Here is a 5,779-nt window from a genome sequence, read left to right as displayed (position 1 = left end):
AGAACAAAGCCACACTGGGCTATCTGTTGTATTCACCATTAGAACAAAGCCACACTGGGCTATCTGTTGTATTCACCATTAGAACAAAGCCACACTGGGCTATTTGTTGTATTCACCATTAGAACAAAGCCACACTGGGCTATCTGTTGTATCCACCATTAGAACAAAGCCACACTGGGCAATCTATTGTATTCACCATTACAACAAAGCCACATTGGGCTATCTGTTGAATTGACCATTAGAACAAAGCCACACTGGGCGATCTGTTGTATTCACCATTAGAACAAAGCCACATTGGGCTATCTGTTGTATCCACCATTAGAACAAAGACACATTGGGCTATCTGTTGTATCCACCATTAGAACAAAGACACATTGGGCTATCTGTTGTATCCACCATTAGAACAAAGACACACTGGGCTATCTGTTGTATTCACCATTACAACAAAGCCACACTGGGCTATCTATTGTATCCACCATTAGAACAAAGCCACACTAGGCTATATGTTGTATTCACCATTAGAACAAAGCCACACTGGGCTATCTGTTGTATCCACCATTAGAACAAAGCTACACTGAAAATAGGCCAATTTACCTTATGATACTTAATCATCACTATTATACAAGAAATGGTTACAACAGATAATTGTTAATGACAGACAAAAGTAAAAACAAAGTACCTACAGATTTCAAGTTACATAAAATTTCAAAATATACAAATTAGAAAAAAAAAAAGATTGATGCTTTTATTTCAAACTATTCTGATAGAGTATATGACTTCATGTCCATCACAGTATTCCATGTAGTAATTAACAATATGATTATTAATGCAAAATAAAGCTTCATACAACATGTGATACTACAAATAACTTTATTTACTCTTCACTGTTATTAATTAAAATAATTCCTTGATTACTAATGAGATGTATTTTGAAGCGAGTCACTAGAAAATGTGCAAAGCTAAGTGTACCATAATTATCCCACAGTAAACATTTGATTTACATATTACAATTACATACTGTAAAATGAAAAAGTCACTTTAAATGACTGAACACAATTTCATTGTTTCTCATCTTCATCTTTATTGTTATTACACAGCTTCAGATTTCAGAGCTTCATCAAAGTCTTCCACAAGATCTGAAAACAAAAAAATTGTACACAGCATTTCAAAACTTTAAACCATTATAGCAAACTCTAGCAACAAACTGACAGAAAATAATACAATCTCTATATTTATAACTCTCAAATGTATGAAAACAAAACAACTTTACGTGTAGTCATAACAGAAAAAGTCAGTAAAATATTGGAAAGACACACAACATACTTTAAACACAATCATCTCATCATACAGCTACATCAATTAGAAACACCATAAATTTTACTTACAATGCATACCTAACATTTGGTTTTGAATTTTTCTAAATCAGTTAATAATACACTTAAGAAACGAAAAGTTTTAAGTATTTTACACAATTTTTTTCTAAGTGTGAGATCTGATAGCAGTAAATGTTGGCACTCATTATAATTTCTATTTAAATAAAGGTTGAAGGTTTTCTAGGTGGAGAAAACTTGGTGTTAGAAGATTTCAAAGTGGTAGATACTCTCAAATGGCAGCTTATTTTTATACAGAATAAATATAAAATTTATTTTAACCACGAGTTTCCTAATGCACATTAATTTTTATCTTCCTCACACACATGCTAGCTAAACAGTGAACACCAAGGTAGATTTCACAGTACCTGACTGATATTTGCTAAATATTAACTACACTTACCCTTCATATTATAAAAATGCAACTCTTGAAATAATCTCTCTTACTTTACTGTCCTTTTTGTAAGTTTTACGGTTTCACAATTCCTACCAACTTTACGGAATCACTACTACTCCTGTCCTCTTACCTCTATCTATTTAAAGTGGTGCCAAAAAAATTTATGCAATATTTTAAAAAATAATAATCATCTGCAAGACATTTAACGCAGTGTTAAGGAACCTTGAGGAATTACAACATTCTGAAAATCCAGGAACCAAAGAAAGAAGCTGCAACCAATAAATTTGCATTTATTAGTCTCACAACTGGACCAATATACAAGTTCTTTGTTATCTTGTTGCACCCCCCCAGTGGCACAGCGGTATATCTGCAGACCTACAATGCTATAAACCGGGTTTCGATACACTTCACTTGATCTTTTACTCTGTATCTTTAGTGTCACAGACTGTAAAATACCTAATTCTTCATGTTGGAACTAATGACCTCAAATCGAACTCAACGACTGCTTATGACAAAATCTTGTCGAAACGTTGTACATTTGCTGTTATGTTAAACTTATATTAAAGTTTTTCTTCATTACCCATTCAAGCCATCTCCAGCCATTAATGGTTATTTATACTTAAAAATTTCATACCCGGTACTTCGTCATCATCATCTATTCCTGTAGTTACTCCATGGTCACCACTTCCGGCTTGAACAAATAAGCACAAAAAAAATAATATTTATACGAGTGCAGCATTTTGTACAGAAAAATATTATACAAAATACATACTGTAGTTTAAAATAACATATTACTAAATTATGTTGATATTGACTGATTAGCAAACAATATCATTATTGGACAATGTTACACCTTCAGTATTATCCTGAAAAATATATCAAGATTCTTAACTTGGAAAGCAACATTTAAAAAACACTAGGATTTAAAAAAATACTAGATTAAGACCCTGTGTTAACTTAAGGAGTTGGCTGTATTCATTTAACAGAATTGATTTTGGTCTAATTGATAACTGTACCAATTGATTAAACTAATAAATAACTCCAATATAGTTCTTAATAATATTACACAACATTTTACAAGTATTATTTTATCAGCAGTATCAAATGATCTGAATATAACCTGTAACTTTGAAAGCATGATGTCAAAAGAAATGTATGTATATCTGTTAATATCTTCTAGTGTATAGAATGTGTAAAAAATAACTTACCGGGTGCACTGTGTATATCTGTTAATAACTTCTAGTGTATAGAATGTATAGTGTATACATTTCAAAGTTCTCTGAATGAATGAAGTTGAAACAAGTAATAAATTTTGTTAACCCCTGACAGGTGCCATTCTCACCTTCAATAGATTTGTTTGGGCTTTATAGCCTACATGTAGAGGTTACATACACATGTATAGTCATTAGAAAGAGCTCATTTTACACTATAATCTAACAAGGGTTATTTTGAAATTGGCATGCAGTTTTATTCACAGAGTACATACAACTGACTGTAATATTGTTGGCTACTTGATAAACTATAGCACTTATGGTTGTGTCTTATTTAAATGTGCTATAGTTACATACATTTAAATTATATCTAGGTCTCACTTTTATATCCTGGTTAATACGTATTAGTTACGTTTTAAAATACATAGTTGAAATGTACATCATACTGTGGATCAGTTCTCAAGGCTTATGATGGGGCTGCACACATCTGTCAGACATTGTAATATGCTAAAAACACTGTTGACTTTTGTTGAGCTGCACTGTGTATATTTGTTAATCTCTGCTGGTGCATAGAATGTGTAAAAAAAAAACTCACCAGCTGCACTGTGTATATCTGCTAATCTCTTCAGGTGAGTGAGGCTTTCAGCACCCAACTGGTTCAAAATTCCAGGAAGCATTTCAGTAATCTCTGAATAAAACCCAAAATATAAAAAAGGGCTTAAAGCCTTAATCTATATAATATGTTAAGTTTACAATATTAAAATAATATTGAAAGACAAAAAAACAAAATAAATTAATGAGCTTTATTTTGATTTACAATTACTAGTTGATTTTCTCTGTTCAACCAATGATCATTGACATATTTTTTACCTTTATAAAATAGGTATAAAAACATTTGTAGACATGTAAGCTTACTTACATATTGACAGGAACATTCAAGAGTTTTGTTTCAAAAGCTTGTAAGTACTACAGACTTCAGTAAATTATAAAACAAGGACAGACTAGATCAGTGACAAACAGACAAATATCAGTTAGTATCTAAGTAGTATATATTTTAAATGTATAGAAAAAAAGAAATTGTTTACCACTTTAGTGTAGTTATCAATGTGTATCTTTTCATTTTTGGCATTAAAGGTGGTCAGTAGATGGACATGTTTTATATTATTTAGAATAAAAAAAACAATAACAATTATAACAAAACAAATAAAAACCAACACAAGTGTAATAAGGTGGTCACTGAGAGTGACCTTTATGACCCTAAACATATCCTCAGATAAGATTAATTTCACACACATTACTGAACATATAATATAAAACCTACATGCATCACCTTACATTTTGGATAGTTAAACATCATATGCCACATATTGGTCAAATGCATCAAATGATCTAAATCTCCCTGTAAGTCTGCAGCATCTTTGATACAGTTAACCACCCCAAAAATCTTAATGACAACTGCAAGCTTCAAAATTTTGTTAGTCATTCCAGAGTCAATATCACTAATATAAATCACAAAGAGCAGAGGACCCAGCACAGAGCCATGAGGCACACCGCTTGTAACTGTGATCCAGTCAGATCCAACTCCATTTATTACTACTCTCTGCTTTCTACTCTCCAGCCAATTTAATAACATTACCCCCACACCCACAGATTTAATTTTTGTAACAAGTCTTTTTGAGGCACCTTATCAAACATTTTCTCAAAATCAAGGTAAACCAAATACACAGTATTTCCTTCATCAACTCTTGCAGTAACATCCTCAAATAATGTCAGAAGATTTGTTAAACAAGACTTAGTGAAACCATGCTGGCTCTCTGACACTATATCAAACTGCTTTAAGTGACTCTGCAATGCATCTTTAATCATACTCTCCAAAACCTTTCCAACTACTGATGTAAGACTAACCGGCCAATAATTGCCTGGACAATGTTTATCACCTCCTTTAAATATTGGATTAACATTAGCCAACTTCCAATCTTTTAATACTCTTCCACTACTCAATGACCTATAAGAAATATTAGCTAGAGGTTCACAAATAAAATCTTTAAGTTCCTTTAAAACTAGGATTAAAGTTGTCTGGTCCAGGGGATTTATTAAATTTGAGGTTTCCCAACTTTTCTCTTACAATTTCAGAACTTAAAATGATATCTTTTACATCAATTAAGTGCTCTGGTTGAGACATAATACTTGTATCTTCCTCCGTAAATGTTGAAGCAAACATATAATTTAATAAGTTTACCATCTCATAATCTTCTGAGATCAGCTCCCCACTATCATTTTTAAAAGGCCAAATCCCCATCCTAACATTTTGCTTACACATCATATACCTAAAAAATTCCTTAGTGTTTGATTTAACTCTCTCAGCCAGCCTTTTTTCATATACAGTTTTTGCCCTTTTAACTTTCCTTTTTAACCAGCTCTTTTGACTTCCTATAGTCCTCTAAGTCCTTATTATTTCCAGTAAGTTTAAATTTCTTGAATTTATTATGTTTATCCCTAATATGATCTCTTAAACATTTACTAAACCATAATGACTTATTCCACTTCGTTGCCCTTCCTTTCTGTAGGGAATATGTATGTTCTGTATACATATCAATTTTTCCCTAAATGCTTCCCACATCTGTTGAAGATCATCCTCTCAACTCTTTCGTCCAATCTACAAAAGCCAGATCACGTCTCATTCTACCAATATTGGCTTTCCTGAAATTTAGAATCAGGGTATTATTCTTCTTCAATTCTACACACAGTAAAATCCCACATCTAATAGTGTAATGGTCACTTGTACTTAAATACTCACCACC

General features: G+C 32.1%; 1 long non-coding RNA gene across 1 annotated transcript; it reads right to left on the bottom strand.

Moving 5' to 3' along the window:
• Positions 1-853: 853 nt before the first annotated feature.
• On the bottom strand, positions 854-3,695 carry LOC106477362. The gene is made up of 3 exons (XR_001291983.2): positions 3,574-3,695; positions 2,402-2,458; positions 854-1,136 (listed from the first exon to the last, which is right to left on the bottom strand). It is a non-coding gene; the product is annotated as an uncharacterized LOC106477362 (long non-coding RNA).
• Between the last annotated feature and the right edge of the window lie 2,084 nt (positions 3,696-5,779).

The sequence above is a fragment of the Limulus polyphemus genome, unplaced genomic scaffold, assembly GCF_000517525.1.
Source record: "Limulus polyphemus unplaced genomic scaffold, Limulus_polyphemus-2.1.2 Scaffold14522, whole genome shotgun sequence".
Taxonomy (NCBI): Eukaryota; Metazoa; Arthropoda; class Merostomata; order Xiphosura; family Limulidae; genus Limulus; species Limulus polyphemus.
This window is presented reverse-complemented; position numbering and strand designations above follow the sequence as displayed.